Source organism: Triticum aestivum, chromosome 5B (assembly GCF_018294505.1).
Source record: "Triticum aestivum cultivar Chinese Spring chromosome 5B, IWGSC CS RefSeq v2.1, whole genome shotgun sequence".
NCBI classification, from domain to species: domain Eukaryota; kingdom Viridiplantae; phylum Streptophyta; class Magnoliopsida; order Poales; family Poaceae; genus Triticum; species Triticum aestivum.
Window position 1 is genome coordinate 125965947 of NC_057807.1, and position 13182 is coordinate 125979128.

Consider the following 13182-nt stretch of genomic DNA (forward strand, 5'->3'; position numbering starts at 1 on the left):
ACAGGCTGACCACTTTGAACTCGCTATTTTCTTTAAGATAATTGTAAAATGTAGGTTATGCTCGTATATTTGTGTGTTAAAAATATAATACAAATGATGATTAGTCAATAAAACCATTTATTAATTTTTAAGATGTTTGTATAGCTTAGAATAATACAAATAATGGTAAAATTACAATTCAAACATATTAGTTTAATTATACAATTTTTTCCATAATTATACACACATTTTCATTGTCCAATGTTCATATAATTAAAATATTCCAAAATTTAAATTTTAAACTGTTGATATGGATATTCAATCTTGTCCAATATTTAAATTTAAATTACACAATTGTTTTCTAATATGTTAAACATATTAATTAAAAAATGAAATGTTGATACGGATATTCAATCGTGCCATGAGTAACCATATTAACTTAAGATTTTTTTGGATACATTAAACATATTTACTTAATAAACATTTTAAACGTCCGTATTAACTAAGCATTTTTATATGATACATAAGTTTATATTTAATTAACTTATTTACTAATCATTATTTGTATGTATATTTTTAACACACAAATATTTTAGCATAACTTGTTACCTACGTTTTACAATTATCTTAAGGGCGGCGATCTGCGCCGGCGAGCCGGCCCAACTGTCAGATCTGCCCCCTCCCCCTCCCCCCGAGTCGTCAGATCCTTTCGTCCCCAACCTCCCGCCACGGGAAAGGGAGAGGCCCGCCTCGCGCGCACCGACCACCTCGCCTCGCCTCCTCGCCGCTGGTCGATGCCCTCACCTATGTTTCCTCCGTGCCTTTCTCACCTTCGTGGATGCAGGCATGCAGCATCATGCACCCATGGTTGCAGCCTTGTAGCTTCGGTGCCACCGCTCATAATTCCAGTGCACGACGGACACGCTACGGTGGCGATGGTTCGCCGGACACAGTGCCCCAACGGGTGCAACTTCTCTAATTCCGCGGAGTCTGGTTGTAGCTTTCTCTCTCTCAAAGGTTGAAGCTTTTTTCCTCTACGGTAGAAACTTTACTGTAAACGATTGAATTCGCACGTACGATTCAAGTTTTCTCTGTCAAAACGGTTGCAACTTCTCTGATTCTGTAGAGTTTGATTGTAGCTTTCCCTCTTAAAGGTTGAAGGCTTTTTCCTCTACGGTAAAAGCTTTTCTGTAAACGATTGAAACTTTTTCCATTTTGAGCAGCGCCTGGGTGAAAGCTGCCTCTATCGTTCGATTGAAGCTTTTTTCACGAAGGTTGTACCATTTCCCGTAGACAGTTGTAGCTTTCCTCGATAGCACTGAACGCTTGAAGCTTTGTATATCTGGTTGAAGCTTTTCATCTAGAGTTTGAAGCTTTTTTTAGCGGTTGAAGCATGGGGGTCTGTGGCGGGTTCTGCAATGACTCGCCTGCAAGTTCGCCGGGATACGACGCCCCCAGCAGTGGCGGCCATGGGTGCCAGGACCGCGGCATCGTCGTGCACTCCTCAAACAGCACTCGCTGGTAGCAAAAAAAGGCGTGCAAGGCGCCACCGTGGTCACTACACAGCTACTAGGATCACCGGCGAGCTCCGAGCAGATGTGTGACAACGCCGGCCGTGTGGCTGCGCGGTAGGGAATGGAGCAGCCGCTCATGGCCGTGGCCGAGGCCTGCGAGGAGCTGGCGCCTGGGATTGAGGCCGACTAAGGCGAGCTCCGCCTCGTGCCCTTCGATGACACCTGCGCGAGATCGGGGAAAAGAGATGAATACGAACGCATGCGAGAAGAACAGCGGTTGAAGCGTTCGGCCGGCGTGTAGATGCCAAACGTTTTCCTTATCTTAAAGAAAATAGCGCGTGCAAAAGGGGCTGCAGTATGTGCAGCAAGAGGCTGTTGTAGTTGTTATAGCAGGGCTCGTTTTTTCTTTTCTTTTTTTGAAAGCAGGGCTCGTTTGTTAATTCTTGGTCGCAGGTTCGAGACCTTGCGGCCCCCTTTTTTGTGTTATGTTTGCTCATTTATGAGCATTCCACAAATTAAAAATGTGAAGATGTTCGTGCAAAAATCATCACAATATTTGATTTTTTTTCACAAAAATAATAATACAAGGTGTTTTGGAAAAAAAATACATCGCATACTTGCTTGAGTCAAGTTAGATGACCACAAATTCGTATTTTTAAAATTCTATAACACCAAACTAAACATTCAACACAAATTATGTGATTTCCAGTGATATTACCTCTAATAAACTATTACATCTTCCCCGCAAATTTTTTTTTACATCTTGTCCTCAAATATATGGACCGACTATTGGACCCCACGCCCAACTCAGACACAGACTACTCGTGGGCAGTTCATACCGACACGAACCTTAGCTATAACTCAAAGGTAATTGCTAACCTGCCAGACTAGTATTGTATAAACCTCCATCCAGATACATGCAAACAGAGTACATGACTTGGTTACCTAGCACAACTAGCACTTTCCATGAGCCAAACCAGAACACTTTGCTAATTAACCTCCAATGATGACATACACGATTTGTTGTGGATGGTGCTGATGCAAGTTTGGATTATTATTATTGCCATCAAATATGTCATGCCAACCGACGCAATCCCAAAAGGATACATCGAACTGGATGAACCTATCTACGAGCCTTTGTCCATCTGGGTTACCATGTCTCCGTTGCAAGCAAAGATTTTCGTGAAGGGCGAAAAGCGCGGCTGATGCCACTAAGAGCGCAAGGCCCACGACGAGCGCGACGATGGAGAGCGCGGTGCTGAAATAGCTCCAGAAAGCGCCGTAAAACTGCAACAGCAACACGCAGGAGATAAAAGACGCCAAGAAGGAGAGACCCACCAAGCATATGAACTTGTTCCGGCTAGATTCGTCAGGCTCCGGGACGGCGAGGAGGCCGTCGAGGATAGCGTTCTCGTCGTCGGCCATCTGCTTTCCCCGAGCTCCTTCCTCCTTGGCTTGCTTCGCTCTTTTCCTGTCGCTCTGATGTATCGACTCCTCCTGGTTTGTCGTTGCAGAGGCGCACTAAACTGCTAGGGTTACACGGGCAAAAGGGTTTGATTGATTGATTATTAAATGCTATAGGGATATACTTGCGGGAGACGTAAGTAGATACCGGCCGTACCCGTCTTATCTTGCTTTATTACTATCTAAATTCTAATTCCAATTCTAACTGTTAGGAATTAATTATTCTGTAATTAAATAATGTGGATAATCTCCACGTTACATTAGGGAGGCGGTTAGTTATCTGCTAACCATCACGTCCCTTCGCTCCTGTCTCTCCGAACCGTTGCACCGGTTGGATGCCGCCCTTCAGAGGATATATATGTACATCATCCCAGTAATAAAGATACGAGTTCATTTGTCATTACTTTTGATTCATCACAGGTTATCAGCGCTCTGCTCTCCGTTGAGCGAGAAAGGCCATCTCGAGAAGGCGGCTACACGCGCAAGAATCACAGAGGCGAGGAGAGCCTCCCGGCGGCGTGGACACCAGCAGTGGCGTCCTTCCCATCGGCGGCGGAGGCGGCCAACGTCAGGCGCGTGCCGCCGGTGCCGGCAGAATGAAGAACGGCGCGGCCCGGCTCGCACCTACCGCAAGAAGTGCTCCTCCTCTGGCGCATGGCACTGCCACGCTCCCACGGTCATCAGGCTGCTCAAGGCAAGGACACAAACATGTGTCTGCATGCCCTCCTGCAGGAGAAGAACTCAACCGATTGAGTCGCACGCTCAAGAAAATATGGATTTGTCATACTCCAACTCTCCAAGCAGGACAATAAGAACTTGAAATTGGCCACCATCACAAATCAAGGAAGGTAAGAAACAGAAAGTGCAATGGATTGACACTTGTTTAGTCTGTCACCTGTAGTAACGAGGAATCAGGCAATATTCGCAACCTTCCGCGAGACATCAGGAGAAAAAGACGAACAGAAAACTGTGGTGCGTTGGCACTCTTGATCAATGGATTGAAATCCAAACCAAGAACTGTAAGCGCGCATGTTTTATCCTTCAATTCGTGTTCTTACCTCAAAAATGATGTCGAACGCGGATTGACGCACTCGACTCCGAATACACCGGCGGCCTGCGGTCAGCAAGAAGCGCGAATGGCAGCTCTTGCCCGGGCGCGGCTCCCCTCATAACGATTGCGACAGCGCGCTCCTCCCACGCGTGGCCGGCTGCGACGGCGCGCGATACGACGGTCCAGCAGACGGGCTTGTTCCGGAGGAGGCGCGGCTTCCCGCAGCACGGTCGGCGGTGGAAGCACAAGGGTGGCCGTCGTTTGGATCGGGATTGGGGGCGGTTGGTCGATAGGGACGAAAGCCGTCCCGTCGCCTCTACCTTATCCGATCTGGGGCGGTGCGTGCCTGTGGGCCGGCCAAAGGTCCATCTCTCTCCAGAGAAAGAAAAAAAAAAAGAAAGAGACAACGAAAAAAAACATGTGGGTTGTGCCCACTGTTTTGGGTTGTGCAGATTCGGCCCAGGACCATTTTTTTTATGTTTTCCTTTTCCGTTTTAGCATTTGGCTATGCAGTTTTCACATGTACTAGATCGGAAGTGCGCCTTGGCGCACCGCCGCACCGGTGCCTGACTCGGCACAGTGACCAAACGTCTAAAACTCCAATATAACAAAGTATTTAGTGCATCCAGTGGAAATTAGAGTAATCAGTCAAGCTAAATGTATTTTATACAAATCACAAACACTAAAGATACACCAAAAATACGATATATAGCTGCTGCCAAGGATAACTGAGTTCAGCATAGAGCATATAGATTAAGGATATACCAAAAGCAAGGTATAGTTGTTCCCAAGATAACTGACCTACAACTTTACTACAAAGCATAAAGGCAAAAAGTGTACCAAAAGCAAGGGATGGTGCTTGCTCAGAACAACTGATTTGAACTCTATTGCATCAAGTTCAGTACAAAGTGTAAAGAAATATGGCCAAGTAGTTCATAAACATAATGAGATACGACAATTGGGAACAAAGCTCTAGAAATATAGACAATAATAAGCCATTTGTCTTTGTTAATGAAAGAACATCTATGTTAGCTTATAGTTGACCATTACTGAGTACTCCTACTTCCTCCTTCCAAGTGAAAAGGGTATATTCTGAGGCGAATCTAATGCAAATAGTAGTGGCCAATACTTGAGCGACTTTATCTTGCTAATGATAATATGGAATATCTGCAAAATAACAGAATTAGCTGATGAACCTAGGCACTATGCAAGCTATACAAAATTCATAAATGGCATACTGAGATTGAACGCAAATTAGTAACATTGTGCCAGTAGAGTAAAGTGCAGAAGATGGTACTTCACAATTGAGAGATCCAAATGAATATTGCAACAGAACAAAGACGGTGCCTGCAAGAAACAATGATGTAGGTGAGAGTAACATATCAGTAACTTGATACTTCGGCAGCAAAAACGGGTGATATAAATCGTGTCCATCCAAAGGAAATTACAATACTGTGACAGGACCAATGAGTTTAGTATAGATAACAAAGAGCATAGATATATTAAAAGCAAAGAAATTAAGTATATTCAATCAATGATATAATTAATTTGCAGGCTGATGACAAAATTTGTTACAAAATCCAAAGCGGTAGTGCCATGAAAAACTGGTTCGCATCAAGTTCAATCAAATCATAAATATTCAAGATATCAAAGTTGGAATGTTAATCTCCAAATTCCAGAACCATACATCATCGACAACATTATAGACCGGTAGTGTGCCTTGGTGCACCTGTTACGTCCATCCCATTGGTCTAGCGTGTCAAACCCAATACGATGCCAAATACAAAACAAAAAAGTTTGTATAGCATGACCAGACGAAAGGAGAGTAGATGCCCTTTACGGAATTTTTTTTGCATATTTAATCACTCAACAAACCAGCATATAGATCCTTGGTTGCCATGTTTTTTAACACAATTGAGCCCAGAACCAAAGAAAAACTGGTGGAAGGAATCTGAAGAGGGCCATTGGGCCAGGTTAGAAATGGTAGACAACTGACCATCAGGAAAGCAAATAGAAAAACAATAATAATAAGTTATTTCAAGATAAAAGTCCCGATTTATGTTGTTTGGACATATAGACATGTGTAATAGTTTTCCCTTTTCTCTCTTGACTCTCTTAAAAAGCTTGTGCATTCATATAGTTATAAGCCTAACTGAATTAATATGCTAGTTAGAAATTGGATCAACGACACGCTGAAATCAAAACAGGAATAAATCATCCTAAGCAAGCACAAAACAAATGATCATATCAGGGCTTTGCCAACATATAACTAAGCAGACTGACCAGAAAAAGGATAATCAAATTAGGGTATGCTGACCAACAACCTTAAATAGCGGCCAACCCAAAATTAACATAGAGTTGTGAGGCTAACCATAAGAAAGATTAGCTTTTCGTCGAAAACACAAACACAAGCACCCTGGCAATAAAGAGATTACACAAATATATTACAATGCAGGTTTGGCATAACCAGCACATACCAAGCAACAGTTCACCACTATAACATCAGTTTAAACTACTCGGCTCTCGGTGAAGCATGGGAACATTTAGAAACCCTAACACCCTAAGCAACAAATGCAGAGAGCTCTCGAGCGAACACAATTCAATGTCATTTCAAACTACAGGGGTCCCCAAGCACCACACTATATGCACTGCCACAACACTCAAAAAATCTGAATAAAGGTATGCTCATAGCCATCATGGGGTTGTTAATTAGGGCACCACTAATCTATTCGAGAGAACAATGTGCATAGATAATTGTGAAGAATTTAAGATGTCCAGAATGAAACCCACATCTATTAGAGATGAACCTGCATCAGTGGCTCGAGTAGCAGGTTGCGCCTCCTGGTGAAGAAGTGTCAGACATGAGAACAACAAAGGAGGCCAAAAGCATCACGGCTATTTCTGATGTTGACCTTCAAAATTTCTGAGTGCTCAATTCCAAATCAATTTTGAACTAACACGGCTCACCTGGAAAGCACCAAAAATAATAAACAAATGGGTTTTAAAAAACTTCTAATGAGTTCAAAAGATAGGAGAACCGCAATGAAAATTTTATCAAACATTTTTAGTATGCAACCATCTCTGAACCCAACTAAGGAAAAATGGAAGGAACATGAGAGGGGCGTATAGTGTGCCTGGTCGAGTTTTCGTGTAGCAAAAGGAGAGATGTCTTGTTGAATAAAGATAGATTTGCAAAAAACATAACTGAAAAGAGTACAATTCTGTGTCTAGCAACGACCTACAACCAATGTGAATAGTCAATTACATATTTTCTTAGAAGGCAGGGAAAGCATAATCCTTCAGATATAGACCTTCGGGTATAGACATGTACACAACCAACAGGAAAAATGTCAATCGACTATAAATAGAGAATTTGCATATTTTTATAGAAATGGTGGGCAGGGTAGACCTAAAAACAAGTGATCAAACTTTAACATGGAGCAACATCACACAGAAGTAAATTTCACCAAATGCATTGTAATCTATATCTGGGATAAGACAGAAATCCAAAAAAATTAGAGTGCGTATGTAGTACTGCAGTAGTACATGGTGTCTCGCTTAGTGCAGATTTTTTTTTGTGAATCAAGGGGATCAGAGTAGAAATGTTCCAGCTAAATGTCTCATGTCTGAACAATATTATCTGTATATCGATATGGTCATGGTTATGAGTAGTTTCAAAGGAGAAATGCTAATCCTATGAGCAAGCCGAGCATAACTGAAGATGTCACTTAATCTTTACAGGGATAATATGAACCAAAATCAAACAAATCGTTGCTATTGTTCATTGCTCATGATGCTTCATAATGCATGGGGAATCCAGCCTAACATGTGCCTGCTGTTGAAACCAAAAATAAACCAAAAGATGCTAAAGAACATTGATTTGCATTCGGTTAAACGATGACATACAACACAATTTTCGCATCCAGCTCAAGAATGCATATACTTCTAAAGAACGTGAATTAGAACAATTTCTTTCTATAACACGGATCCTTTGGTTTGAAGTATAGAAGCATTGAATTTTATCATGACCTTTTTTGCGAAGTTATAAAAACACTTGAAAAGATTACTAATTTGAATAGGAGCTCTACAATTTAGAGGGAGAACAAAACGGAAAAGAAAGAATGAGACAGGAATGCTGCTATGAACGCAGGTTATATACATGAAAATCAATAATCTCTATTTTAGAAACACCACTCCTAACTGGAGCATAAAACATGACAGTAGAAGCATGAGCCTCCAATGCTTATGAATTTTCTTTTAAACTCTACTTCTAAGCTTTTTAGTCTACCGTGATTATCACTTTGTCATATATACACACATTGACTTCTTAAATAATAGAACTGGACAACTGCCATGCCGTCCAACACCACCATGACAATTAAGGTGCAGCTCTATATTTTTCATGGAAGTGAACATATAATTCCTGGGATAAGGAGATATGATGAGATTCTCGAAGAACACAGTGATAGAAGCACCAAACTCGCCACTAAATATGCCAGTTCAGCATGCACAAAAAACAGAATAATAAACTCGAAAGGACAAAAAAACAGGTCAATAAACTTGGGATAGAAAAAACAGGTCAACTAACTTGGAAGGAGACCTATCATGATGCAGGCATAAATATCTCTCAGTAGTGAAGTCTTGTTGCTATTTTATACGATAACACGTAACTATAAGATTTCCTTATTGGTAAATGTCTGTTTTTATAGTTAATTTTGAACTTAGTTTGGTCAGAACAGATATTGCATTTGTTACTCCTTTTGTAACAGCTTATTTGGTGGCAGAAAATACAAATAATCCTGGCAGAACCTCTACACCATCTTAGTCACCCAAGAAACTGCATATATCTAAAAGTACATAAAAGTAACCATATGTAGAATACATGTTTACCTTCTCCAAAGTCTGACCTTAACTTTTACTGATTGTCACTTTCCTGTAGTGTGAAGGGCCATTTGGAAACAGAAGAATCGAGCATTATCCATGGTAATTGGCACACATACACACGTTGTTCTTCGTTATTTTCTTGTCGCAGTCTCTGCATTGTAAACCGGTTCACCTAGACATTAGAAATGCATCCCCTGGAAAGTCAATATCAAGCGTTAAGATTCTAAATTGCAAACACAAACAATATTAGTAGATGCATATTGTCAAAAATACCATCTTGATCCCATAGTTATAAAGCACAAATCGTCAGCTCTATTTGTCATAATCCATAGCATAGATCAATATGAAGAAAAACTGGAAGAAAAGATGCAGCAATCTGAATAGCTGAGTGAGCATTTGACAACTGAGGAATATAAGAGATGGCAGCGATCTCCATCTTGTCAATTCCATGGAGAAGAGCAGGCGTCATCAGCACACACAAACGAAGAAGGAGCCTCTGAAAACTGAAACGACCATGGGATGGGGGTGCTGCCTTGCTTACCCGCGCTAGGAGTCATCGAGGCGGAGGTACACGACCTCGTCGTTGGCCAAGCTCGGCTGCGCCACACCGGAGCAGACGAACGCGGCCATGGCGACCGCTCTTCCGTCGAGCTCGACCATGTGAGGGGCGCCGACGTCGCTGTGGTGGTTGTCCTCCTCCATGGAGGGTGGCTGCTGCTCTGGATCGAACAAACAAGTGAGGGGCCAGGAGAGAAGGAAGAAGAGAAGACTAGAGGAGAGGATCTGAATCAAGGTAAGGCAGAGCTCACCGCCCCGAAACCCTAGCTCTGGCTCGCGAGGAGGCCGCACCGGCGGCGCGGTAGGAATCGATCCCGCGAGGGGCGAATCCACCGGCCACGGGAGAGAAGGTGAGGGGATTGGGAGAAGGTGGGGCGCGGTGAGGGTGGTGGTGGACGACGGCGACGACGCTGGGGAAGTGGGCGGTGGGGGTCCGGTGGGCAGGGTGAAGGAGATGGCGGCGGCGTTAGGGTTTGGGTGAAGGCGGTGTAGAGGAGGAGGAGGAGGAGGGTGCGAGTGTGGAGTGGGGGAGCGGCGGCTAGGTCTCACCAGCGATGTGAGCGGGGCGGCGGCGATGTGGACGGGGCGGCGGCGATGTGGGCAGGAGAGGAAGGGGAGAGGGAGGGGCGGGCAGGGGCTGGGACGCGGGAGGACGAGCGAGTGCGGGGTGGGCCGTAGCTAGGTCATCTCCACGCGAGCCGTGGCGTTTTATACCACAGGACATGAAATGACGAAAATGCCCCCAGTGGGGCAGGCTATTTACGCGCGGTGGCACGAACGGGGCGAAACTGTTCATTGCAGCAGTAACTTTTTTTTATCCGACGGACGAGGTCACTCCAGGGCTCGATCCGACGGCTCAGATCGCATCAAGCGCTTCGATCCAACGGCCAGGAACCCCAAGCGGCTGAGGAGCCGGGAGGTTCACTGGCGATCTTATTTCTCGATGTGTATTTACAGTAATTTCATTGTATACTACTGTACCACAAGCACATTGTGTATCAACATATATGTTCCGGCAATTTATAAATTGCTATGTGTTGATCGATACACATGCATTTTTACAACATGATTATTATTATGAGTCAATTACACCACTGATGCTAGAACTTGACACAAATAATCACTTTAGTGCTAGAACTTGTGGTGTACATATAAATGGTTCAAAAACTTGGTTTGACGATGCGAATACGGTGTTGTATATGCCCGCAGCTCTGACTTGCCGTTACATCATGGCGAGGAGCCCACTTTCAGTGGCCAAAAGAGTTGGGCTGGGCGTGTAGCCTGTTTATTTTGCAAAAGGCCCTTGATATATTTTCTCTCTCACGAAAAGTACAGAAGAAAATGGACGCCAGAGGTTTGAACCAGCGACATGCTGGTTGCGTGAGCGGGTTCTAGCCAGAACACCTAAGGCATACTTCTTGTCAATTAAGGATAGATATCCCTTATATATTTCGATTGAACAATTTTAATCCCAAAAATCAGTGCATGAACGGTCATTCAAACCAGGAACCTCATCAAGGTAAATAAATGCCCTGGCATTCCACCGCAACTGACAAGACAACTTATCTTGATGTAAATTACACTTTATGAATATAACACAACGCGATCGTGTGACTAAACTGAATTGCAGTCAGCGCAACCATTTTCAACATTTTAAACTTTTGCATTTTTAAAATTTTGTAAGAATTATGTAAACTATAACATGTGTTCTAAATAATATACATATAAATAAGACAAGCTACATTGAAAATGTTCATACAACATCAAAACATATCCACGTACTAATTTGACAAAAATCTACAGTTAAATTATATGACTATATAGCACAAAACGATTGTGTGGCTAAACTGAACTGTAGTCAGTGCGGATTTTTGCATTTTATTTTTTTCTAAATTATAATGATGTGTTAAAAATAATGTACATACAAATAAAATAAATTACATTGAAAATGTTCATATAATATCAATACATATCCCTGCACTAAATTCAACAATAAACCATATAATCAACTTATGAATTTAAAAAAACTATGATTTAAAACGTGTTCACATTTTAAGAAAATATTAAATTAATTTTATATTTTATATATATTTAAATAAATTCGTAAATATGTTAATTTTTCCCTGATTTTCAATATCATATTCATGTAGTATATAAAAGTGATCATGGTTTAAGAAAATTTTAGGTTATTTTAAAAAGAGTCATATGTTTTAATAAATTTTGTGTGTTTTCTAAAAAATTACATACTTCTAACTAAATTTAAATATAAAATATATATGAAAAATAAATACAAGCCTAGTGTGCCATCGGATTGCAGATTCTGATTGTGTACTATTTAAGATATAATTTTTTTTTATAATTCATAAATATTTGAAATTGTATGAATATGTTTTAAAATAACACATGAATTCTCTTTAAAAAGGACATGAAAATTTTGAATTATGCATAGCGTAATTATACTTTTTAAACAAGAGACGTCTTGTGTTGGGGTGGTATGCCCGGGTATTTAACTTGCTGTATTTTATTTATTGAATTAAAGTTCTTAATTTAAATTGTTCATCCTAAAGTATATAAAGCTTATGTGTCCTAGTGTGTTGTCAAATCCAACACCGTTGTGTTGGATAGCCAACCGCACAGGTAACCTGTAGGCCGTTATTTCGAATGTCAGGAGTAGCATTTTCGTCATATGTACAATTTCTTTGGAGCAACTTTTTTGTGAGCTAAACAAAATATCGAGGGGCTTTTCCCAAAAAGACAGTCCACACGCCCTGCCCTGCCCTCCCCTCCCCTTCATCTCACTGACAGCGGGCCTCACACCGAGCTGGCACATCCAGTCAACGCAAGAGGCGTATACAACACCGTATTTGCACGGTCAAGCCAAATTCTTAAATCACTTGTATGTACACCATAAGTTCTAGCACTAAAGTGATCATCTGTGCCAAGTTCTAGCATCTGTGGTGTAATTGACTCTATTATTATTGCCATCAAATATGTCATGCCAACCGACGCAATCCCAAAAGGATACATCGAACTGGATGAACCTATCTACGAGCCTTTGTCCATCTGGGTTACCATGTCTCTGTTGCAAGCAACGATTCTCGTGAAGGGCGAAAAGCGCGGCTGATGCCACTAAGAGCGCAAGGCCCACGACGAGCGCGACGATGGAGAGCGCGGTGCTGAAATAGCTCCAGAAAGCGCCGTAAAACTGCAGCAGCAACACGTAGGAGATAAAAGACGCCAAGAAGGAGAGACCCACCAAGCATATGAACTTGTTCCGGCTAGACTCGTCAGGCTCCGGGACGGCGAGGAGGCCGTCGAGGATAGCGTTCTCGTCGTCGGCCATCTGCTTTCCTCGAGCTCCTTCCTCCTTGGCTTGCTTCGCTCTTTTCCTGTCGCTTTGATGTATCGACTCCTCCTGGTTTGTCGTTGCAGAGGCGCACTAAACTGCTAGGGTTACACGGGCAAAAGGGTTTGATTGATTGATTATTAAAATGCTATATATGGATATACTTGATGGAGACGTAAGTAGATACCGGCCGTACCCGTCTTTATCTTCTTTTATTACTATTTAATTAATTCCAATTCTAACTAGGGGTTCGGAAGCAGGAAACCGACCGGGTCGGGAATCCCGGTGCTCCTACCTTTGCCCAGCGCCTGGTTGCCGATGACATTTTTCGGCACGCTGTTTAATGGAAGAGCTTTTTCATGTAAAATAAAAAATGAAAGTTGATA

General features: G+C 42.3%; 1 long non-coding RNA gene across 4 annotated transcripts; it reads right to left on the minus strand.

Annotated features, from left to right (window-relative positions):
- Nucleotides 1-3163: 3163 nt before the first annotated feature.
- LOC123110761 (uncharacterized) lies at nt 3164-10071 on the minus strand. Of its 4 annotated transcripts, none has more exons than XR_006453695.1 (5): nt 9702-10071; nt 9434-9611; nt 8899-9086; nt 4016-6975; nt 3164-3683 (listed from the first exon to the last, which is right to left on the minus strand). It is a non-coding gene; the product is annotated as an uncharacterized lncRNA (long non-coding RNA). The 4 variants fall into 4 exon arrangements; XR_006453694.1 differs by having other exon boundaries at nt 4016-5355; nt 6799-6975; nt 9434-10071; XR_006453693.1 differs by having other exon boundaries at nt 8899-9043; nt 9434-10071.
- Between the last annotated feature and the right edge of the window lie 3111 nt (nt 10072-13182).